This window comes from Scyliorhinus torazame, chromosome 11, assembly GCF_047496885.1.
Source record: "Scyliorhinus torazame isolate Kashiwa2021f chromosome 11, sScyTor2.1, whole genome shotgun sequence".
NCBI classification, from domain to species: Eukaryota; Metazoa; Chordata; class Chondrichthyes; order Carcharhiniformes; family Scyliorhinidae; genus Scyliorhinus; species Scyliorhinus torazame.
Genome location: NC_092717.1, coordinates 177,596,305 through 177,622,075, shown reverse-complemented (window position 1 = coordinate 177,622,075; position 25,771 = coordinate 177,596,305).

Below are 25,771 nucleotides of genomic sequence, written 5' to 3'. Positions count from 1 at the left end.
CCACATCCACTCTATCCAGGCCTTGCAGTATCCTGTAAGTTTCAACAAGATCCCCTCTCATTCTTCTAAACTCCAACAAGTATAGACCCAGAGTACTCAACCATTCCTCATACGACAATCTCTTCATTCCAGGGATCATTCTTGTGAACACCCTCTGGACCCTTTCCAAGGCCAGCACATCCTTCCTTAGAAACAGGGCCCAAAACTGCTCACAATACTTCAAATGGGGTCTGACCAGAGCCTTATACAGCCTCACAAGTACATCCCTGATCTTGTATTCTAGCCCTAGCGACATCAATGCTAACATTGCATTTGCCTTCCTAGCTGCTGACTGAACCTGCGCATTAACCTTAAGAGAATCGTGAACAAGGACTCCCAAGTCCCTTTGTGCATCTGATTTCCTCAGCAGTTCCCCATTTAGAAAATAGTTTATCCCTAAATTCCTCCTTCCAAAGTGCATAACCTCACACTTTTCCACATTGTATTTCATCTGCCACTTCATTGCCCACTCTCCTAGCCTGTCCAAATCCTTCTGCAGCCCCCTGCTTCCTCAATACTACCTGACCCTCTACAGATCTTTGTATCATCTGCGAACTTAGCAACAGTGCCTTCAGTTCCTTCTTCCAGTTCCTTAATGTATAATGTGAAAAGTTGTGTTCCCAGCACAGACCCCTGAGGTACACCACTAGTCACCGGCTGCCATCCTGAAAAAGACCCCTTTATCCGCACTCTCTGCCTTCTGCCAGTCAGCCAATCCTCTATCTATGCCAGGATCTTACCCTGAACATCATGGGCTCTTAACTTATTTAACAGTCTCCTATCCGGCACCTTGTCAAAATCCTTGTGGAAATCTAAATAAATCACATCCACTGGTTCTCCTTTGTCTAATTTCCTTGTTACCTCCTCAAAGAACCCTAATAGATTTGTCAGGCGTGACGTCCCTTCGACAAAGCCGTGCTGACTCAGTCCTATTTTACCATGCACTTCGAAGTACTCTGCGATCTCATCTTTAATAATGGACTCTAAAACCTTACCAATGACCAAAGTGAGGCTAACTGGCCTATAATTCCCGTCTTCTGCCTCCCTCCCTTCTTAAACAGCGGTGTTACATTAGCCACTTTCCAGTCCTCTGGGACCCTTCCTGCCTCAGTGATTCCTGAAAGATCATCACCAATGCCTCCACAATTTCCTCAGCTATCTCTTTTAGAACCCTGTGGTGTAGTCCATCTGATCCAGGTGATTTATTCATCATCAGGCCTTTCAGTTTCCCCAAAACTTTCTCCTTAGTAATGGTCACTGCACTCACCTTTGCCCCCTGGTTCTCTTGGAGCTCTGGCATCCCACTGGTGTCTTCCACCGTGAAGACTGATGCAAAATAACTATTCAGTTCATCTGCCATTTCTCTGTATCCTATTATTATTTCTCCAGCCACATTTTCCAGTGGTCCAATGTCTATTTTTGCCTCTCTCTTACCTTTTATATATTGAAAAAAACTCTTCCTATTTTCTTTTATATTACTAGCTAGCTTGCACTCATACTTCATCTTCTCCCCCATCATTCATTTTTTACTTGTCCTCTGCTCGCTTTTAAAGGCTTCCCACTAATCCTCGCCACTTTATATGCTTTTTCTTTAGCTTTTATGTTGTCCGTGACATCCCTCATCAGCCATGGATGCCTTGTCCTCCGCTTAGCATGTTTCCTCCTCCTAGGGATGAATTTCTGTTGTGCCTACCGAATAACCCCCCAAAACTCCTGCCATTGCTGTTCCACTGTCTTCCCTGCTAGGCTTCTTTTCCAATCAATTCTGGCTAGCTCGTCCCACATGTCTTTGTAGTTACCCTTTTTTAATTGTAATACCATTACATCTGATTCCAACTTTTGCTTCTCAAACTGCAGGGTAAATTGTATCAAATTGTGGTCACTGCTCCATAAGGGTTATAGAATCATAGAATTTACAGTGCAGAAGGAGGCCATTCGGCCTATCGAGTCTGCACAGGTTCTTGGAAAGAGCACCCTACCCAAGCCCACACCTCCACCCTGTCATGATATTCAAACATACATCATAACACATACATAATGTTAGACAGACCAACGGACCAATTAGCACACATAACACAACAGCCAATCACAGACAAGAGCAGACACAGTATAAGACAAGAAACACGACACTTCCTGGGCAGTCCATCTGGAGACAGCACAGGGCCAGGACCTCATAGCAAGACACTCACACAGTCACAACGTGCTGAGTACCAAGTCTGATGTATAAATAGTTAAATGGAATAAAACTGCGTTGTACCAATCGCAACCATGTTGGTTCGTCTGTAGCTCAAGAGCACCCAGCACTTCATGAGACCAGGAGTGAATCGATACCTCCGGCAAATCTGCCATCCTGAGTCATGGACACCCGCAACAAACCGCAGCCGTTGCAAGTCGCTGGGAACCTGGGCACAAATTGGAAGCTCTTCAAGCAATGCTTCGACCTCTTCATGCAAGCCAATGAAAAACAGGGCGCCTCGGACGAAACAAAGATTGCCATGCTCCTCACTACCGCAGGTCAGCACGCCATCGATGTATACAACTCCTTGGTTTTCGCGGAAGGCGAGAACAAAGCTAAGTATGACACGGTCCTCCTCAAGCTCGACAAGTACTTCAACGTTGAGGTTAATGAAAGCTTTGAGAGGTATGTCTTTCAGCAGCGCCTGCAAGGTAAGGATGAGCTCTTTCAGTCCTTCCTGACGCACCTCCGCATACTCCTGCAGTCCTGCGGTTACGACACCACCTCAGAGTCCATGATCCGGGACCAGATCGTTTTTGCCGTTGCCTCCAGTGGCCTACGCCAGCAGCTTCTAAAAATTAAAGGCCTGATCTTAGCATCTGCAGTTGAAGCCTGTGTGCTGCATGAGAATGCGACTAGCCGCTATGCCCAATTACAGGCGACCGAATCGGCACGGAGGGGGTCCCACGCGATCGAATCGGCAAGCCAGGCCGCCCACGAGGCCGAACGCGTCCAGGCAATCGAGTTTCTCCAAGCCCGCGGCCCGGACGAGGGCTGCCGTTTCGCGCGCTTTTTAAGGCCTCCTGCGTTTGTGCGTGCCAAAACCTACGGCAACACTGAGGGACGTGCTGCGCAGGCGCGCCCGACGCAAGACCGAACTGCATATGCGCAGTGGCGTAACAAACGCCATGACATCATGACGTGCGGCGACTGTGGAGCTGCACATTTAAAAGGGCAATGTCCTGCAAAAACCCGACAATGCCTACGCTGTGGCAAGATGGGCCACTACACTGCCTACTGTCGAGCGGCTCAACCTGTTGATCTTCCACATCTCCGACAACCTCGCAGGAACGTGCGGACCATTCAGCCTCCACATCACGACATCTAAACCGACGACACAGATGACCAAGACGCCTTCCGGGTTGCGGTCATTGATGCGAACCGGGTCAACACCATCAATCCGGGCGATGAATGGAGTGCCACCCTAACGGTCAACCGATCGCCGATCACTTTCCGCCTGGACACTGGCGCCTCCGCCAACCTCATAGCATGCTCAGCCTTCTACGCCATGAAGGTCAGACCACTAATCCAGCCATCCCGGTGCAAGATGGTCGACTACAACGGGAACGTTATCCCGGCCATGGGATCCTGCCAGCTCCAGGTGACACACAACACACACACGGCCACACTCTCGTTCGAGATACTTGGCTCATCGAAGGACTCCCTGCTGGGCGCACAGGCATGCAAGGCTCTCCACCTTGTGCAACGAATCCTCTCTCTCTCTCCAGACGGCACGTCTGACTTCCCGGACGCAGAGTTCTACGCACAGCTCCAATCGCTCCTCGCCCACAATCAGGAGGCATTCGAAGGCATGGGAACACTGCCATACACCTACCGAATTCGCCTCAAACCGGACGCCATCCCGGTCGTTTACGCACCTCGCAGGGTTCCTGCGCCACTTAAAGACCGCCTCAAACAGCAGCTGCAGGATCTCCAGGACCAAGGCGTCCTATCCAGGGTCACGGAGCCTACGCCATGGGTCAGCTCCATGGTGTGTGTCAAGAAGCCCTCTGGCGAGCTCCGCATCTGTATTGACCCCAAAGACCTCAATAATAATATTATGAGGGAACATTATCCCATACCCAAACGGGAGGAGATCACCAGTGAAATGGCCCAGGCGAAGATATTCACGAAACTGGATGCTTCTAAAGGATTTTGGCAGATCCAACTGGACCCGTCCAGCCGAAAGCTATGTACCTTCAACACCCCTTTCGGCAGGTTCTGCTACAACCGGATGCCATTTGGCATCATCTCGGCATCCGAGGTCTTCCATAGAATCATGGAGCAGATGATGGAAGGCATCGAAGGGGTGCACGTATATGTGGACGATGTCATCATCTGGTCCACCACACCGCAGGAGCACATATATCGTCTCTATAGCGCACAAGGTGGACATACTACCACAGTCTCCAACGCGTTTTTGCCCGCATACGGGAAAACGGCCTGCGCCTCAACCGAGCCAAGTGCTCCTTTGGCCAGACCAAGTTGAAGTTCCTGGGGACCATATCTCCCGGTCAGGGGTCCGTCCGGATGCAGACAAGGTGAGCGCCATCACAGCCATGCCGCAGCCGGCCGACAAGAAGGCTGTCCTACGCTTCCTTGGCATGGTCAACTTCCTGGGGAAGTTCATTCCCAACCTTGCCTTCCACACGACGACTCTGCGCCACCTCGTCTGAAAATCCACAGAGTTCCAGTGGCAACACACACACCAGCTGGAATGGGAGGAGCTCAAACGCAAACTCACCACGGCACCAGTGTTGGCGGTTTTTGACACGTCTCGTGCCACCAAAATCTCAACTGATGCCAGCCAATCCTGCATTGGAGCAGTGCTCCTGCAGAGGGATGACACGGCATCATGGACCCCAGTGGCCTATGCATCACGGGCCATGACCCCCACAGAGCAGCGCTACGCGCAAATCGAAAAAGAATGCCTGGGCTTGCTAACCGGTTTAGACAAGTTCCACGATTACATCTATGGTCTTCCACGGTTGACGGTCGAAACTGACCACCGCCCCCTGGTCAGCATAATAAACAAGGACCTGAACGAGATGACCCTCGCCTCCAGCGCATCCTACTTAAACTCAGGAGGTACGACTTTCAACTGCTGTACATTTCTTTGTTCTTTGTTCTTTGTGGTCTACACTCCAGGGAAGGACCTCATCGTGGCGGATGCCCTATCCAGAGCAGTGAGCACGCCGCCAGATGCGGAGGAGTTCGTATGTCAGGTCGAGGCACAGGTGGCTTTTACAGCGGCAAATCTGCCGGCTGACGACTCCAGTCTGGCCCGTATCCACTGAGAGACTGCGGCCGACCCCCTTCTGCAGCGAGTGATGTGCCACATGACGGGAGAATGGCTCAAAGGGCAGTGCCCTCAGTTCTACAATGTACGAGATGACCTAGCCATCATTGATGGTGTCCTTCTGAAGCTGGACCGGATTGTGATTCCGCACAGCATGCGCCAGCTGGTTCTCGACCAACTACACGAAGGCCACTTGGGGGTCGAGAAGTGCAGACGGAGGGCTCGAGGGGCGGTATACTGGCCGGGCATCAGTGGCGATATTGCCAACATGGTGCTCAACTGTACAACCTGCCAAAGGTTTCAGCCGGCGCAACCTCCTGAGACGCTTCTGCCCCATGAGCTGGTGACATCCCCCGAGGCGAAGGTGGGTGTCGACCTATTTCACGCGCTCGGCATGGACTATGTCATCATAGTTGACTACTTCTCAAACTACCCAGAAGTCATACGCCTGCACGATTTCACGTCGTCCACTGTCATCAGGGCCTGCAAAGACACCTTTGCTCGCCATGGCATTCCGATGACTGTCATGTTGGACAATGGGCCCTGTTTTGCCAGCCATGAATGGTCGTCCTTTGCTGCTTCGTATAGCTTCACACACGTGACGTCCAGCCCTCTGCATCCCCAGTCCAATAAAAAAACGTAGAAGGGCGTTCACATTGCCAAGCGGCTCCTCTGCAAGGCTGCTGCTGCCGGATCGGACTTCTACCTCGCCCTGCTGGCTTATCGCTCGGCCCCACTAGCCACTGGTCTTTCACCAGCACAGCTGCTGATGGGTCGCGCCCTCAGAACCACTGTGCCTTCCATCCTGGCACCAACAATAGACCATGCTCCGGTACTGCATAGGATGCAACTGCAGCGCGGTCGCCAGAAGAGATCGTACGACATACGGGCAACTGCTCTTCCCTCCCTGGCCCCTGGAGACAACGTCCGCATCCACCTACCAGACGGTGGCTGGTCAGCACCTGCCGAAGTTCTCCGACGCGTGGCTCCCCGCTCGTTCCTGGTACGCATGCCGGATGGATCCGTGCGTAGGCGCAATTGCCGAGACCTTCGCTTACTTCCACGCTCGCAACAGGACCCTACACAGATGCCGTGTCCTCCACTGGTTCCTGATAGCGACTTCGTGGAGATGCCGTATACCATGCCCCTTCTGTCGCCGCCCGTGGCCAGGCTCGCACCTCAGCCGGTGGTTCTTGACCCACCCTTGAGGCGGTCAACCCGAATTCGTCGCCCACCTACTAGACTGGAATTATGAGACTGTTCACACGTCAAACTTTTGCAACCACTGTTTTATAACGTGTCACTGTTTTATCGTTACAGGCCTCGTTTGATCATTCCAAATTTCCACGTTGTTCTTCTTTTGTTATGGTACAACCTCGTTAGCATGTCACACCTGACATCGCCCCTTGTATATAGTTAAGCCCCATGTACATGATGTAAATATTACGCGCACACACACACCTTTAGCTGCACTCAGGACACATTTATATTTATAACCACGTAGGCCCATAATCTTGTAAAAAAGGGTGGATGTCATGATATTCAAACATACATCATAACACATACATAATGATAGACAGACCAACGGACCAATTAGCACACATAACACGACAGCCAATCACAGACGAGAGCAGACACAGTATAAGACAAGAAACACAACACTTCCTGGGCAGTCCATCTGGAGACAGCACAGGGCCAGGACCTCATAGCAAGACACTCACACAGTCACAATGTGCTGAGTACCAAGTCTGATGTATAAATAGTTAAATGGAATAAAACTGCATTGTACCAATCGCAACCGTGTTGGTTCGTCTGTACCTCAGAGCACCCAACACTTCACACCCTATCCCCGTAACCCAGTAACCCCACTCAACAAACCCTAAGGGTAATTTTGGACACTATGGGCAATTTATCATGGCCAATCCACCTAACCTACACATCTTTGGACTGTGGGAGGAAACTGGAGCACCCGGAGGAAACCCAAGCACACACGGGGAGGATGTGCAGACTCCGCACAGACAATGACTCAAGCCGGGAATCGAACCTGGGATCCTGGAGCTGTGAAGCAATTGTGCTAACCACTGTGCTACCGTGCTGCCTTAAGGGTTCCTTCACCTTAAGTTCCTTAATCAAGTCTGCCTCATTACACATCACCAAATCCAGAATTGCCTGTTCCCTAGTCAGCTCTCTCACAAGCTGCTCCAAAAAACATCTCTTAGACATTCATAGAACATAGAATGCAGAAGGAGGCCATTTGGCCCAACGTGTCTGAACGAACATAGGACATCCTGAAGGGGGAGGGTGAACAGCCAGAGGTCGTAGTACACATAGGTACTAACAACATAGGCAGGAAGAGTGATGAGGTCCCGCAGAAGGAGATCAGGGAGTTAGGCAATAAGGTAAAAAGCAAGACCTCAACGGCATTCATTTAAAACTGGCGTCCTAATCGCTGAATCCCAGAAGAAAAATCCCTGACCTCCCCCCCGCCATCCCAACATGGGAGGGTCCCCCAGCCCCCCACGCACCCCCAACACCTATGGTGGGCAGCTCCAGCCCAATCACGTGAGAAAAATGCCAGTTTGGCGCCTTGGCAGTGCCAACTGGCAGTGCCCATGCCAGCTGGCAGTGCCACCTGGGTGCCCTGGCAGTTTCAGGCTGGCACCTAGGTGGCACTGCCAGGGCACTGATGTGTTATGTGAGTTGGTTCAACGTTGACTGCAACTGGATGCAGTGAAACTAAAAACAGGCTTCCGACGCAGGAAATGGTCCAACACTGTTTTATTGAACTTGCTGATTGCTGTACATAGTCTGCTGTGGGTTGACACTCTATTAATCTAACTGGTAACCTCCTACTGGCTTGACCAGACTAGCTCTCTACCACATGGAGATGGTGCTCACTGGCTTGTGCACTCGTACTATCTCAGTAGCTGTGTCCTGTGAAAGAGGGAGAATCTTAATGCCCTATGGGCTTTATAGTGGTGGTGTCCTGCCTGGTGATTGGTTGTTCTGTGTCGTGTGTGTTCATTGGTTATCCTGTGTGTCAATCACTGCCTGTCTGCATCTCATTATATACATGAGTGGATATTATGACATCTCCCCTTTTAAAATAAATTTTGGAAAGTGGCGGTATATACATGCATGACTATGTACAAGTGGTGAGTGAATGAACATATGTACATGGAAGGTGTCTATCGTGCAGATACAGAGCAAACGGAACAAAATTTACAAGAATTAAGTCTATAGATTCAGTCTTTGTGGCGGGTGATGAATTCTTGTCGATCGGCTCAGAGGTGGAGGGGGGGCGCCAGCACCTGGACAGGCGGGAGTGCTGCCATTTCGGTGGCCTCGTGGACAGGCGGGGTTGCCGCCAGATCGGTGGCCACGTGGGGCGAGATGTCCTGAGGCGGCATGATGACATGCGGGGAAGTGCGGTCAGGTGGTGCACAGCGCCCTCCTGTTGCGCCGTAGAATGGAGCCATCAGCCAATTGAACAATGAAAGACCCCTTTTTCGGCCGTCCCGCTTGATTGCGGGTAATGGGGACTGGATGTGATATGCCTGAAGTGGTAGCATTGTGCGAAATTGGACCACTCTTGACTGTAGAAACATGGACCGTTGTCACTCATTACTGTGAGTGGTTTGCCGTGCCTGGCAAACGTCTCTTTTCAGGCTTTAATCACTGACTTGGACGTGAGGTCCGACAGTTTCACCACTCCGGTAGCTGGAGAAGTAGTCAATCAAGAGCACGTAATCACGCCCATTTGCGTGAAAGAGGTCTATCCCCATCTTGGACCACGGAGAAGTCACGATCTCGTGCTGTTGTAGTATTTACTTGGGCTGAGCTGATTGAAATTTCTGGCATGTTGTGCAGTTGAGGACCGTGTTGGCAATGTCTTGGCTGGTGCCAGGCCAGTAGACTGCCTGCCGAGCTCTGCGTCGACATTTCTCGACCCTAAGGTGACCCTCATGGATCTGTCTGAGCACCATGGTTTGCATGCTTTGGGGAATGACGATTCTATCTAGTTTAAGAAGGATCCCCTCAACAACCGTTAACTCGTCCTTAACGTTGAAGAACTGGGGGCACTTCCCCTTTTGCCTGCCATGGGCAAGGTGTTGCATCACGCGCTGCAGTAGAGGATCTTTGGCAGTTTCTTCGCTTATTTGGACAACTCGTTCATCAGTGGCTGGGAGGTTGTTGGCACACAACTGCACCTGTGCCTCAATGTGGTGAATGAAGTCGCCCTGTTCACACGGCGTGGTGATGGATCGGTATAGGGCATCAGCGATGATCAGCTCCTTACCCGGTGTGTAGACGAGTTCAAAGTCATACCGGCGGAGACGAAGAAGAATTCGCTGCAGCCGAGGTGTCATGTCATTTAAATCCTTCTGGATTATGTGGACTAAAGGCCTGTGGTCTGTTTCCACCATGAACTTTGGCAGACCGTATACGTAGTCATGAAACTTAACTATTCCTGTCAGGAGACCCAAGCACTCCTTTTCGATCTGGGCATACCGTTGTTTGGTCGGAGTCATGGCCCTGGATGCATATGCCACTGGAGCCCAGGACGAGGAGCCGTCTTGCTGGAGGAGCACCGCCCCAATGCCGTCCTGGCTTGTGTCTGTGGATATTTTGGTATCCTTGGTCGGGTCAAAGAACCCCAGTACTGGGGCTGTGGTGAGCTTCGCCTTCAGCTCAAGCCACTCCGCTTGATTTGTGGGAAGCCACTGGAACACTGTCGACTTTTTAACAAGATGCCGGAGGGCCGTGGTGTGGGATGCCATGTTGGGAATGAATTTCCTGAGAAAATTTACCATCCCGAGGAAACGGAGAACAGCCTTTTTGTCCTCTGGGGTCTTCATGGCATTGATTGCCAGTACCTGGTCAGCATCAGGTTGCACACCCTGCTGTGAAATGTGGTCACCCAGAAACTTGATAGCGGACCGACCAAATGAGCTTATGGCTCTGTTGAGCTGGAGGCCATTTTCATGAATCCTCTGGAAAACCTGTTTGAGGCGAGCGAAGTGATCCTCGGGCGTCGTGGACCAGATGATCACATCGTCCACTTAGACCCGCACCCCCTCGATGCCCTCCATCATTTGCTCCATTATGCAATGAAATACTTCAGAAGCTGAGATAATACCAAAAGGCATGCGGTTGTAGCAATACCTGCCGAACGGAGTGTTAAATGTGCACAGCTTCCGACTGGACTCGTCCAGCTGTATCTGCCAGAAACCACGGGAGGCGTCCAGCTTGGTAAAGAATTTGGCATGAGCCATCTCACAGGTCAATTCTTCACGCTTCGGGATCGGGTAGTGCTCTTGTATGATGTTGCGATTCAGGTCTTTGGGATCAATGCAAATGCGGAGTTCGCCAGAGGGTTTCTTGACGCAGACCATGGAGCTGACTCAGTCTGTTGGTTCCGTAACCTTTGAGATGATGCCCTGGTCTTGGAGCTCTCGTAGCTGCGTTTTCAGACGATTCTTGAGGGGAACCGGCACCCGGCGTGGTACATGGATGACTGGGGTGGCATTCGGCTTGAGCAATATCTTGTGGCGATATGGGAGCGGTCCATCCCATCAAACACATTGTGGTACTGCATGAGAATGTCGTCTATCTCAGCCTGGAGATTCGCATTGGGCGAGGCAGTCGCCGGTGTCGAGGACATAGCATGGACTCGCTGGACCAGATTTAGGAGTTTGCATGCGCGAGCACCGAGCAGGGATGCCTTGTCAGGCCGGACAATCTCAATTCTTAATGTGCCATGATTGCCTTGTGAGATACACCTAGCTGACACGATCCACTGGCAGCTATGGCATTACCATTGTAGTCAAGGAGCTGGCAGGCTGGTGGAAGAATGCTAGGTTGGTCTCAGATGCTGTCGAGGTCCGACTGTGACATGAGGTTTGCAGACGTGCCAGTGTCCAATTTAAATCGGTTGCGAGACTGGTTGACTGTGATGACAGCACACCACTCATCGCCAGGATCCACACTGAGGATCAAAAGGCAGTTTGCAGGCGCGGTGGAGACCAGCTCGCGTGTGGTGATGATGCCCACCCGATATGGAGACTCGGGGCAGTCAGCATCGGGGTCCGTTGGGCTGTCGGGATCAGAATCCTGCATGCCTTGTTGGACATGTCTGCGCTGCAGCTGGGATCGCTGGCTGTTGCTTGGTGGAGCGGACCTGCAGAAAGCCGCGTAATGCCCAGGCTTTCCACACTGTAGACATCGCCTTCCTTTGGCTGGACATTGCCTCTTTAAATGGGTGGAGCCACAATTTGGACATGTCATGACGCTGACGTCAGCGCGTTCTGTGCGCCATTGCCCATGCGCAGTGCGGTCGTCTGACGTTCCCACATACGCATTAGTGTCTTCGGCCTCATCGTTCACCCGGTCGTGGCACACATGCGTAGGGACCTGGGAAAAGCGCGCGAAACAGCCACTCTCCTCGATGCTCAGCCCTTGCATTTTTGCGTTGGCCTGCACCCTTTCTGCCTCGTGGGAGGCCAGTTTTGCAGTTTCTGCTGCCCTGATGCGGGAGTAACAATTTTTTGCATGCTCATGGAATACGTACGTTTCGATGGCGACGGAGAGGGTCAACTGTTTGATTTTGAGGAGCTACTTCCGCAGGAAGTCGGACTGGTCCCGAAAAACGATCTGATCCCGGATTATGGAATCAGCCGTCGAATCATAATTACATGACTGTGCTAGGGTGCAGAGATGGGTCAAGAAGGACTGAAAAGATTCATCCTTACCCTGAAGCCTCTGTTGGAAGATGTACCGTTCAAAGCTTTCATTCACCTCAATCTTGCAGTGGCTGTCGAATTTCAGCAGAACTGACTTGAACTTCGTCTTGTCTTCGCCATCGGCAAACGTGAGCGAGTTATAGATGTGGATGGCTTGATCCCCCGCAGTCGACAGGAACAGTGCGATCTTTCTGGCATCCGATGCTGCCTCGAGGTCGGAGGCCTCGATATACAGGAGGAACTTCTGTTTGAAGACTTTCCAGTTGACGCCGAGGTTGCCGGAGATCCGGAGTTGCAGAGGAGGCTGGAGCTTTTCCATGCCGCTGGATGGCTGCTTGCTGGTCGTTGCAGATTCACTCAAGGTAGGTTCGATAGAATTAAAAGCTCCCTGGTACCATGTATTATGTGGGTTGGTTCAACGTTGACTGCAACTGGATGCAGTGAAACTAGAAACAGGCTTCCGACACAGGAGATGGTCCAACACTATTTTATTGAACTTGCTGATTGCTGTACATAATCTGCTGTGGGTTGGCACTCTATTAATCTAACTGATAACCTCCTACTGGCTTGACCAGACTAGCTCTCTACCACATGGAGATGGTGCTCACTGGCTTGTGCACTCTAACTATCTCAGTAGCTGTGTCCTGTGAGAGAGGGAGAGTCTTAATGCCCTGTGTGCTTTATAGTGGTGGTGTCCTGTCTGGTGATTGGTTGTTCTGTGTCGTGTGTGTTCATTGGTTATCCTGTGTGTCAATCACTGCCTGTCTGCATCTCATTATATACATGAGTGGATATTATGACAGGCACCACCTGCCGAAAGGGCATGCAGCTGGGAGCCTCCGAACCCCTTGGAGACCCCCACGAGTGCCATTCTATCTGATCCCTGTTTGTAGGGACCAGTATAAAACAGCGCTTTCCCGAGGTTCCTCAGGCAAACGGATTGAATCCTAAAGCCTCAGGTACCTTGAGAATCTGCACATCAGAGTAAGGCTTACTGCCTCGCTCTAAAATGCAGATTTGCCAAAAACCGGTCCCGCCCATTGTGGGCGGGATTCCCCTTACAATGTCTCGTGATATTGCATTGAATTTCGCGAGGTGTTGCAAGCTGGATAGATCCCGGGAGTAGGGTCTCCCAGCCCAGAGTGATGGGTGAATAGGACTTTTGTTTTCTTTCCACGGGATGTGGGCATAAGGTCAGCATTTGTTGCCCATCCCGAATTGCTCTTGAGCTGTGTGGCTTGCTAGACCATTTCAGAGGGCAGTTAAGTGTCAACCAGATTGATGTGGATCTGGAGTCACATCTAGGCCAGGCCAGGTAAGGATGGCAGATTTCCTTCCTTAGAGGTCTTAGTGAACCAGCTGTGTTTTAATGACAATCAACAATGGTTTCATGGTCATCATTAGACTTTTAATCCCAGATTTTTACTGAATTCAAATTATATTCGAACCCAGGTCTCCAGAACATTGCCCTGGGTCTCTGGATTACTAGCCCAGTGACAATACCACTATGCCACTGCCTTCCCTGATGCAAGTAAGGACATGGGCAGCAGAGCTTTGGATGAGCTCAAGTTTACAGAGTGTAGAATGTAGGAGGTAAGCCAGGAACACATTGGAAATTTGAGGTCTGGAGTCTGGATCAGGGGCACAGCAGCAGATGGGCTGAGGCCAGAGCAGAGTGAGGAAGATAACGCTGCTGGTAAAGGTGTCTTCTGAAAATTCATATTGAAGCAAAAGACCCAAGAATGAACAAGATGCGCAATACAGCCGTCCAAACATATTCAGCCCAAAAAGCAATTTGATAAAACAGCAAACCAAGTGGGAGAGAATCACTGAAACAGGTTACACCACCTGTTCACATTATTTGGCCAAGTTTCTCACTGCAGGTAGCTTCATTCAGAGTTTAAAAAAATAAAGTACAGAGCATTGAAATAATCAAACAAAATATTTATTTTGCAGATTCATAAAAAATCGCTTTCAGTAGAATTGTGTTTTAATTGTTTTTCTGGGATGTAGGTGGTGCTGGCAAGGCTGAATCTATTGCCCACCGCTCATTGCTTTGTGAGATCAGTGATGGGTCTTGGACTATTGGAATCCCCGCAGTGAAAGGTGTTTCCACAATGGGCATGGTATGCACAGCTGGAAGCCTGACTTTACAACCAGGGCTACTGAGGCTTCACACTTAATACGTTTGCCAACTTTGGTTGGATGGATTCTTGAAAGTTTCATTGCATGATCTTTGCTTCCGAGCACCCTGCCAGGTCAAACAGCCTAAACTCTCCAATCTCCAGTGACTTTATAATCAACAAACTAATATGTTCAAAGAAAGCACCAAATCATTTTAATGCCCCGAATGATTGTTCTCCTGGGTTGCTCGCATAAGTGTCCAGGAAATTAATTTTGAAGTCCTGGATGCTCCAGGGATAGTCCTGGGGGGCTGTAAACCACACATACACATGTGTGAAGCATCAGAAAATGTACCTTACCATGAATGATAGGATTATGTAAATATTCACATATGCCTGAACTTTGTCCGGAAAAAAGTATTTCTATCAACTGAATTGTGTTACAAAATGAAATTTGCTTTTTAAAATAAATAATATTTATATGGAATGTAGCTTTTGTAAATATATCATGGTTAGCGTGTGTCACATCAGCACCTGAGACAATTTATCTGTTAGATACCAAAAATCATGGGGCTGAATTTTCAGTTCTAATGGGAGCAGGCCTAGAATTTGTTGCCCCTTTTTCTCGCATGGTCCTTGTAGCGCACAAAGACTCCATGAGACGAATAAAAAACTGGCTGGCTCTGGGACAAAACAGCGACCTGCCCTTTAGCGATGGTTATTCGATAAAGAAAATTCAGCTGTTATGGCTCTCCTATGGTGGTCGGAGCACAATCCATGAAAGGAGGCAAGCTTGGCAACAGTAAAGCAAGGGATTAGCACACTTGAAACTCTTTATCATGGGTCTTCCTCCTGTCACCCTGAGACCATTTCTAAAGTACTGAGAGGGTGCTCCCATCGTCACTCCCTTTGCTCTATTGATAAGCTGTCTGTCTCTCTCTCAGTGCCAGATAGTCAGGAGCCCACCGCCATCCTTATAATTGGACTGCACAGAGGGCGGCATGGTAGCATAGTGGTTAGCACTGGGCGGCACAGTAGCATAGATGTTAGCACTGTTGCTTCACAGCTCCAGGGTCCCAGGTTCGATTCCCAACTTGGGTCACTGTCTGTGTGGAGTCTGCACATTCTCCCGTGCCTGCGTGGGTTTCCTCCGGGTGTTCCGGTTTCCTCCCACAATCCAAAGATATGCACGTTAGGTGAATTGGCCAAGCTAAATTGCCCTTAGTGTCCAAAAAAGGTTAGGTGGGATTATTGGGTTACGGGGATGGGGTGGAGGTGTGGGCTTAAGTGGGGTGCTCTTTCCAAGGGCCAGTGCAGACTCGATAGGCCGATTGGCCTCCTTCTGCACTGTAAATTCTATGATTCAATGATGTTGTGACCACTAGCTCATCCTCTGGCTACTCCTTGGAAAATTGTGTCAGTAAATATTTCCGACATAGTTCAGGGTCAGAACCCGGATTTGATCCCGGCGCCAAAATCCCAAGCTCCTGTCCATGGTGGCAATTGCTTGTTGAATCACAAAGCAGAAGAAACACAGAGGGAGAGAGTGGCAGAGAGACAGAAGTGGGCATTAGTGCTGTGAATGGAACACTCTTTCCATTTTTGTCAATTTCAGTGATTTCTGTAGTGTTCCTGGTTGTTGAGTTGTTGGTCCACTTCTTTGCAGTAGTCCGTTCTGTTCAGTATGACGGTGGCCCCTCCTTTGTCTGCTGGTTTGATGACGATGTTGCGGTTGGACTTGAGAGCGCGGTTGCGTTACTTTGTTCTTGGGTGACGTTCGGAGCTGTCTTGTGAATGCGACTGATGAATCTGGCATTGACGCGACTCCTGACTGCTTGAGTCTAGGGCAGCGGCCTTCCGGAGGGATCTAATTTGACTCTTTCCTCTTCGGTTGCCGCACCACAGATCCTTCGGCCTAATGTTCTGGTTCATTGGTTGAATCATTCCGTTCGCTGTCGGCCTCTTGTGGTCTGTGGAAGAACTCCCGAAGCCTCATTCACCTGATGAATTCCTCCGTGTCTGCCGCGAGACTGATGGGGTCCATTTCATGCAGAAATTGAGCCCTCTGCTGAGGACTTCGATTTCGTCTAGTTACAGGATGTAATCCAACAAGTTGACAATAGATTTCCCTGTATTGTTTTCTACTATGGTAACGGGGAGGCTTGGTTGCTGCTGGTGGTGATGCCGAGTTTCTCAAGCTTCCTGTTCTTGGTGTGCATATAGGTGGCGTAGTTTTGTTGTCTCATCTGTTTGGCAGCTGGTCTACTGCGTCCTGAGCGCAGGTTGAGAATATGGACTCTACCTTGGTTTCCAGATTGCGGTGTGGTGTCTGCTGTAGAGCTGGTGTACAAGGTGGTTGAGGAGCGTGAGAGAGGGGCAGAGTCTCTCAGCGTAGTCTGTGTTGTAGGTCGACTTGAGTGGGTTTGTGATCTGTAGCCCTTTCAGGATCTTATCTGCTTTCTTGCAGCTTTGTAGAAACTTAATTTCAGTGTCTATATGCGCGATCTTCTTGGAGATCCTCTCCACGTCGCGTCAATGCCAGATTCATCAGTCGCATTCGCAAGCCAGCCCCGAACGTCACCCAAGCACAACGCAATGCCATCCTCGCTCTCAAGACCAACCGCAACATCGTCATCAGACAAAGGAGGGGCCACCGTCATACTGAACAGAACGGACTACTGCAAAGAAGTGCACTGACAACTCAACAACCAGGAACACTACAGACAGTTACCCGCAGATCCGTCCAAGGAACACACCTGCCTACAGACTGATCAAGACCTTGGATCCCGACCTTCAGAGCACCCTATGTGCTCTCATCCCACGTACTCCCCGCGTTGTAGATCTCTACTGACTCCTGAAAATACATAAGGCCAACACACCAGGCCGTCCTATCATATCAGGCAATGGGACCCTGGGTGAGAACCTCTCTGGCTACATCGAGGGCATCTTGAAACCCATCGTGCAAGGAATGCCCAGCTTCTGTCGCGACACGACGGACTTCCTACAGAAACTCAGCACCCATGGACCAGTTGAACCAGGAACATTCCTCGTCACAATGGACGTCTTGGCACTCTACACCAGCATCCCACTTGACGACGGCATTGCTGCAACAGCCTCAGTACTCAACACCGGCAAATGCCAATCTCCAGACGCAATTCTGAAACTCACCTGCTTCATCCTGGATCACAACGTCTTCACATTAGACAACAAGTTCTTCATCTAGATGCACGGAACAGCCATGGGGACCAAATTCGCACCTCAATTTGCCAACATCTTCATGCACAAGTTTGAACAAGACCTCCTCACCGCACAGGACCTTCAACCGACGTGATACACCAGATACATCAATGACATTTTTTTCCTTTGGACCCATGGCAAAGAATCACTGAAACGACTACACGATGACATCAATAAGTTCCATCCCACCATCAGACTCACCATGGACTACACTCCAAAATCAGTTGCATTCTTGGACACACTCATCTCCATGAAGGACGGTCACCTCAGCATTTCGCTTTACCGCAAGCCCACGGATAACCTCATGATGCTCCACTTCTCCAGCTTCCACCCTAAACACATTAAAGAAGCCATCCCCTATGGACAAGCGCTCCGTATACACAGGATCTGCTCAGTCAAGGAGGAGCGTAACAGACATCTACAAATGCTAAATGATGCCCTCGTATGAACGGGATATGGCACTCAACTCATTGATCGACAGTTCCAACGCGCCACAGCAAAAAACCGCACCGACCTCCTCAGCAGACAAACATGGGACACAACCGTCAGAGTACCCTTCGTCGTCCAGTACTTCCCCGAAGCGGAGAAACTACGACATCTTCTTTGCAGCCTTCAACACATCATCGATGAAGATGAACATCTTGCCAAGATCATTCCCACACCCCTACTACTTGCCTTTAAACAATTGCGCAACCTCAAACAAGCCATTGTTTGCAGCAAACTACCCAATCTTCAGAACAGCGACCACAACACCACAAAACCCTGCCATGGCAATCTCTGCAAGACGTGCCAGATCATCGACATGGGTACCATTACACGTGAGAACACCACCCACCAGGTACGCGGTACATACTCATGCAACTCAGCCAACGTTGTCTACCTCATACGCTGCAGGAAAGGATGTCCCGAAGCGTGGTACATTGACGAGACTATGCAGATGCTGCGACAACGGATGAACGGACATCGCACGACAATCGCCAGGCAGGAATGTTCCCTTCCAGTCGGGGAACACTTCAACAGTCAAGGGCATTCAGCCTCTGATCTCCGGGTAAGCGTTCTCCAAGGCGGTCTTCAGGACGCGCGACAACGCAAAATCGCCGAGCAGAAACTTATAGCCAAGTTCCACACACATGAGTGCGGCCTCAACCGGGCCCTTGGATTCATGTCGCATTACATTCATCCCCCATCATCTGGCCTGGGCTTGCAAAATCCTACCAACTGCCCTGGCTTAAGACAATTCACACCTCTTTAACCTAGGGTTACCCCTATCTCTGGAACATACCTCTTCATTCACCTGAGTAAGGAGCAGTGCTCCGAAAGCTAGTGATTTGGAACAAACCTGTTGGACTTTAACCTGGTGTTGTAAGACTTCTTACTGTGCTCACCGCAGTCCAACGCTGACATCTCCACTTCAATGCTAAAAGCAACTCTTTATGGAAAAATTTAAATAACTACAACAGTAAGCTCGTAAGGATGGTTATACTAAACAAACTTCGAAAGAGATGGCCATGTCTAAGGGTGCTGCCTTCCAATATGTTCTCATCAAAACCTCAGTGGCCCTCATAATTATTACAATACTCCATGATTTTAATCTATATGAGCTACTAAATAATCTGACTTGCAGTAGAACAACTGGTTCAGAACAAAGCTATATTTCATAACCATAACACAGACACACCAATTTCCATTATCTTCTATCAAACTTCAAAGGATTACAAGCCTTTTCCTCAAGTATTGTTCCGTAAAATGTATCCCTTTGTTTTTATTAGCTTAATGATTTTCCAGGTTCAAAAAAAATCTTTTATTTTTAACCCTGTAATGGCTGGTCTTCAAATCAGACTATTTTGACAATATCTCTATGGTGTGTGCAGAGGATTGTCTATTGTTTCATTTCAATTACGCGGCTTTGATTGCTATGAGTTAGAGATTAATTTTATAGCTTATTAAAATAATGGCAACATTATATGTGCATTTTAATAGAAAAATTTGCAATGCATTTTCTTTGTTTTGTTGGCTAATTCTATGCAAATGATAACTGTTGAATTTACTATTATTAATAACGCCATTCATAAAGTATGTATGCCTCATACTTTTCTTTCCAAATCTGTCATCCCAATATATAATATTTAATGGCATCAAATTTAAATTGCAGTAATTCTGCTCATTTCAATTTTTAGGTCCTTCAGGAGCTCTTTGAGCCTTCAGTGGTGATCACTGGTCTACTTCATTCAATAATTTTCACAACCTGCTATAATATCCTTGTTAGTACATGCTGCCGTCACACTTTTTGATCGATTCCGTATCCATGTACATGTTTCACCAAGAATATCCATGCCCGTCAGCTTGTGTAGCAAGACTTTTTAGGGTTTTATTAAAGGTTATTTGGGAGACCAACACATCAGGTCTGTGTCTTCTGCTCTCTTCACTTTAAGTTAAAATACCTCCAAGTGACTGTAACTGGAGTCCTTCTGCCTTTCCAGTTTAACTGCTTGACGACCTCTTGGTGTTCTTGTTACAGGTTCAAAAGTGCGCAGAGTTGGATCAAATAAAATCAGGCTACATTTTTCTTAATCATCAACAACTTATATTTATATAGTGCCTTTAACAGAATGAAGCATCCCAAGACACTTCACATGGGCATTTTAAAATGAAATATGACAGCAAGCCGCTTAGGGAGATATTAAGTCAGATGACCGAAAGGTTGGTCAAAGAGTAGGTTTCAAGGAAGTGCCTCAAAGGAGAAAAGTGAGGTAAGGAGGCAGAGGGTGTAGAGAGGGATTTCCAGAGCCGAGCTAGTAGGCATGGCCACCAATGGTGGAGCGATCAAAATTGTGGATGCTCAAGATGAGCGAGGATTTCTTAGAGGGCAGAAGAAGGCTATTCAGCCCATTGTGTTTGCACCTGCCCGCCAAATGGGCATCGTCACTGAGAGCCATTCTCCTGCCTTTTCCCCACACCCCTGCATATCTATACAAATAACCACCTTCTTGAATGCCTTGATTGAACCTGCCTCCACCACACTTCCACGCAGTGCATTCCAGACCCCAACTTGTGTGAAAAAGTATTTTCTCATTCTAGATATTTTCTACTTCATGAACAATTGTGAACTCCTCTTACCTTCCAGAGTGTCTTGCATTGGGATCGAGGTTCATTTTCAGTAACGGCTCTGACAAATGGACAGTAAATCTTGTCTGATGATTGTTTTTTTCTATTGAGCTTCCCCGTGCTTCCCTAAGCTTTCATTCCAGCTTTTGAAAATGGTAGACTTTCTCAGCATATTTTGCACTACATTGAAAATATTAATCACATTTACGAAGAAACGTTTCAAGTACATATTTTGAACTAACACGGCTTCCGTTTTAAATATGCAATCGTGGATGTCTGTCCTTCATGTTACTGAATGGTACGTTGTTACCCTGTATCTGTTGATTCTTTCAGCAACAATATTTGAACTTCTCCTTGACCAAAATCCCACTGATGGCATAGCCATTCAGGATTTAATGCATTTGTTTGTAATTATGCATACTTCGACACTCAATTAAATAAAACATTTCTACCATAATTTTCATATTCAAAGATGCCAAACAATGCTTGGAATGAGACCATTAGCAGGTGATTAAATCTTTACAGATCCAGAGATGGGGTAACCCCAGGTTAAAGAGGTGTGAATTGTGTCAAGCCAGGACAGTTGGTAGGATTTCGCAGGCCAGATGGTGGGGGATGAATGTAATGCAACATGAATCCCAGGTCCCGGTTGAGGCCGCACTCATGTGTGTGGAACTTGGCTATAAGTTTCTGCTCAGTGATTCTGCGTTGTCGCGCGTCCTGAAGGCCGCCTTGGAGAACGCTTACCCGGAGATCAGAGGCTGAATGCCCTTGACTGCTGAAGTGTTCCCCGACTGGAAGGGAACATTCCTGCCTGGTGATTGTCGCGCGATATCCGTTCATTCGTTGTCGCAGCGTCTGCATGGTCTCGCCAATGTACCACGCTTCGGGACATCCTTTCCTGCAGCGTATGAGGTAGACAACATTGGCCGAGTCGCACGAGTATGTACCGCGTACCTGGTAGGTGGTGTTCTCACATGTAATAGTGGTATCCATGTCGATGATCTGGCACATCTTGCAGAGATTGCCATGGCAGGGTTGTGTGGTGTCATGGTCACTGTTCTGAAGACTGGGTAGTTTGCTGCAAACAATGGTTTGTTTGAGGTTGCGCGGTTGTTTGAAGGCAAGTAGTGGGGGTGTGGGGATGACCTTGGCAAGATGTTCAGCGTCATCAATGATGTGTTGAAGGCTGTGAAGAAGATGCCGTAGTTTCTCCGCTCCGGGGAAGTACTGGACGACGAAGGGTATTCTGTCGGTTGGGTCCCATGTTTGTCTTCTGAGCAAGTCGGTGCGGTTTTTCGCTGTGGCGCATTGGAACTGTCGATCGATGAGTCGAGTGCCATATCCCGTTCGTACGAGGGCATCTTTCAACGTCTGTAGATGTCTGTTACGCTCCTCCTCGTCTGAGCAGATCCTGTGTATACGGAGAGCTTGTCCATAGGGGATGGCTTCTTTAATGTGTTTAGGGTGGAAGCTGGAGAAGTGGAGCATCGTGAGGTTATCCGTGGGTTTGCGGTAAAGCGAAATGCTGAGGTGACCGTCCTTGATGGAGACGAGTGTGTCCAAGAATGCAGCTGATTTTGGAGAGTAGTCCATGATGAGTCTGATGGTTGGATGGAACTTATTAACGTCATCGTGTAGTCGTTTCAGTGATTCTTCGCCGTGGGTCCAAAGGAAACAAATGTCATCGATGTATCTGGTGTATAACGTCGGTTGAAGGTCCTGTGCGGTGAGTAGGTCCTGTTCAAACTTGTGCATGAAGATGTTGGCGTATTGGGGTGTGAATTTGGTCCCCATGGCTGTTCCGTGCGTCTGGATGAAGAACTTGTTGTCGAAGGTGAAGACGTTGTGATCCAGAATGAAGCGGATGAGTTGCAGAATTGCGTCTGGAGATTGGCAGTTGTCGGTGTTGAGTACTGAGGCTGTTGCAGCAATGCCGTCGTCATGGGGGATGCTGGTGTAGAGTGCCGAGACGTCCATTGTGACGAGGAATGTTCCTGGTTCAACTGGTCCATGGTTGCTGAGTTTCTGTAGGAAGTCCATCGTGTCGCGACAGAAGCTGGGCGTACCTTGTACGATGGGTTTCAAGATGCCCTCGATGTAGCCAGAGAGGTTCTCACACAAGGTCCCATTGCCTGAAACGATAGGGCGGCCTGGTGTGTTGGCCTTATGTATTTTCGGTTGGCAGTAGAGATCTCCAATGCGGGGAGTACGTGGGATGAGAGCACGTAGGGTGCTCTGAAGATCTGGATCCAAGGTCTTGATCAGTCTGTTAAGTTGGAAGATGTGTTCCTTGGTCGGTTCTGCGGGTAACTGTCTGTAGTGTTCTTGGTTGTTCAGTTGTCTACCTCATACGCTGCAGGAAAGGATGTCCCGAAGCGTGGTACATTGGCGAGATCATGCAGATGCTGCGACAACGAATGAACGGACATCGCACGACAATCACCAGGCAGGAATGTTCCCTTCCAGTCAGGGAACACTTCAACAGTCAAGGGCATTCAGCCTCTGATCTCTGGGTAAGCGTTCTCCAAGGCGGCCTTCAGGACGTGCGACAACGCAGAATCACCGAGCAGAAACTTATAGCCAAGTTCCGCACACATGAGTGCGGCCTCAACCGGGACCTGGGATTCATGTTGCATTACATTCATCCCCCACCATCTGGCCTGCGAAATCCTACCAACTGTCCTGGCTTGACACAATTCACACCTCTTTAACCTGGGGTTACGCCACCTCTGGATCTGTAAAGATTTAATCACCTGCTAATGGTCACATTCCAAGCATTGTTTGGCATCTTATAGACATGAATTTGTCTATATATATGTTTCTGGAACATACCTCTTCATTCACCTGAGGAAGGAGCAGCGCTCCGAAAGCTAGTGACATCGAAACAAACCTGTTGGACTTTAACCTGGTGTTGTAAGACTTTGTACTGTGCTCACCCCAGTCCAACACCGGCATCTCCACATCATAATTTTCATGACATTCTTTAAATTGACATGGACCTTACATTTTGTCCACCATATTTCTATTGGTACAAAACTAGAATTTTAGACTGCAAACTTTCTACAATCCTCTTTGTTAGCTCTTTGAGAGAAATCATGACACATACATTGGACTAATTGCTACTGGCATTTTAGATTGAAACCATGGAAACTTGCATGTGTTTGGAAAGGGCTAAATTTATACCTTTAACTATGTTTTACGCTATGCCCATGGCGGCCTATCTCTAATTCATTCACACCCGCGACGACTTAATGGCTGCATCGGTGGGGCTCACTAGTTAAACACCTCCCCAACATTCGTTCGAAGTTCAGCAAGCTTCTGGATGGGGTCAGCAGAGGCGGGGGACCCTCTACTCTTGCTCGGGAAGGCTTCCTGCCAGCAAGGTGACCAAGCCGGCCTGGGATGTTGTGGCTGTGTTTCTCAGTCTCAGCTCACTCCATAAGAGGACTGGGCTGCAGTGCTGTAAGAAGATGAATGACCTTCTTCATGCAAGCCAAGGTAAATCTGCTTCCTCATGTCTCCTGCAGCACCCTTCAACACACGCCTCACACCGCCACGGTGATCTCACTCACACTCACCTCGAGGGGCCCAAACACTTGCCATGCTGTCTCCCCGGCCTCCCATAATCCCTCATGTAGCTCCTCAACTCCTCACATCCCTGCTCCCACTCAAACCCCACCCATGCCAGTCTACAACATCATCTGACCTGGCATGACGCCTGTCTGCACTCTCCCCATCTGTCTCATTGCAGGACAAACCCGTGCACAACTGGCGTGAGTGGGCACAGCCAGCCAGATTGATGCCGGAGCTCAAGACCCTAACCCCCTTCAAGGAATCAGCCCTTAAGCTTGCCGGCAAAGGAGCAGGACCACACATGTACCGAGGGCAAGGTGGGGCCAAAGGCACAAGTGAGAACCCTCAACATCCATTCATGCGCAAGCCTCACCTGAATTACTTTTCTGCGATCAACGTTCCCTTGTCCCTCACTAAGGCCGTCTCCCTTCCATTGGAGGCCAATCAGCAGACCAGCCTGGACCATCCTCGTAGCCCCTGGAGTCCACAGACCCGAGCTGATCTGAGGGAGACATCTCGGAAACCAGCAGTGAAGAGGCATCACTGCTGTCACCTTTACCCTCCACCGGCACAGACACTCATACCTCGGTGGCAATAATAAGCAGGCAGGTTTCTGGGCCACTCACTGGTGAGCACCTCACAGCGGAAGATCCACAGCAGGCTGAGGCAGGGACGTCCCGGGGATCTGGCACTCGAAGGGATGCCAGAGCCAAGGACTCTGCTGAGCCCCGGTCAGATGACATACCACTGGGTTTGGTCGTCCCTGAGCTTCTGCAGCTACAAAGGAGGAGTAGTGAGCAACAGGAAACTTGGAAATGGGATGCTAACTCTGTGGCTAAGTTAAAGAGCCATGGTAAAGCTGACTTCAATTACAAACCTGCTACCAGCCTCCTCACTTCACATGATCCATTTAGAAAAGGTTCTATTCATAGTTCAATCATGGAACCTGGTCGATTGGTTTTGTAATATACAAGTTATTTGGCATAACAAGGGTTAATGTGAGCCTGGAGAACAGTATTGGCCTCAGTACGATGTAAGTAGTCACATGACAAGGGACTCAAGTGAGCCTAAAATCATGCAGAGACCTGAGCAGAAGCGTGGAAGTGGATCATAGTTTGGGCTATATTCTGTACATGTGTAAATAGTTACGTGTTACCAATAAACATTACTGTTCAATCAAGCCTCTGAACCACTTTGTAAGAACTGCTGAACAAACCTTTATAACAAGTTTCAACACCGCATCTACCTTAAAATAATTCAGCAACTTAATTACTTTTTCCCAGCTTTTTGAATCGTGATAACTCGTTAAGTTATATAAATGTCACACGTAACTTTAATTTTATTGCCTAATATGTGTCCTTGTTCCCAAAACATTGTTCTATAGTGAAATCATGGGTTGACTCTCAGTCATTCATTTGCTAGTATCTGTATAACCCATTGCATCATTCAGAAAAAACAGTTCTTATGAAAAGTAGGGAGGACCAACATTACAGCAATAACATTTTAGGTCCAGAGTTCAAGTCCAATCAGAGATTACTGGGTCTTATATTTAAGTGAACAACGGGCTACCAGGCAGAACTGGAACTTAAATACCAGGGATAAATGATATGGTGTGGATGGACTCAAAGCTGCA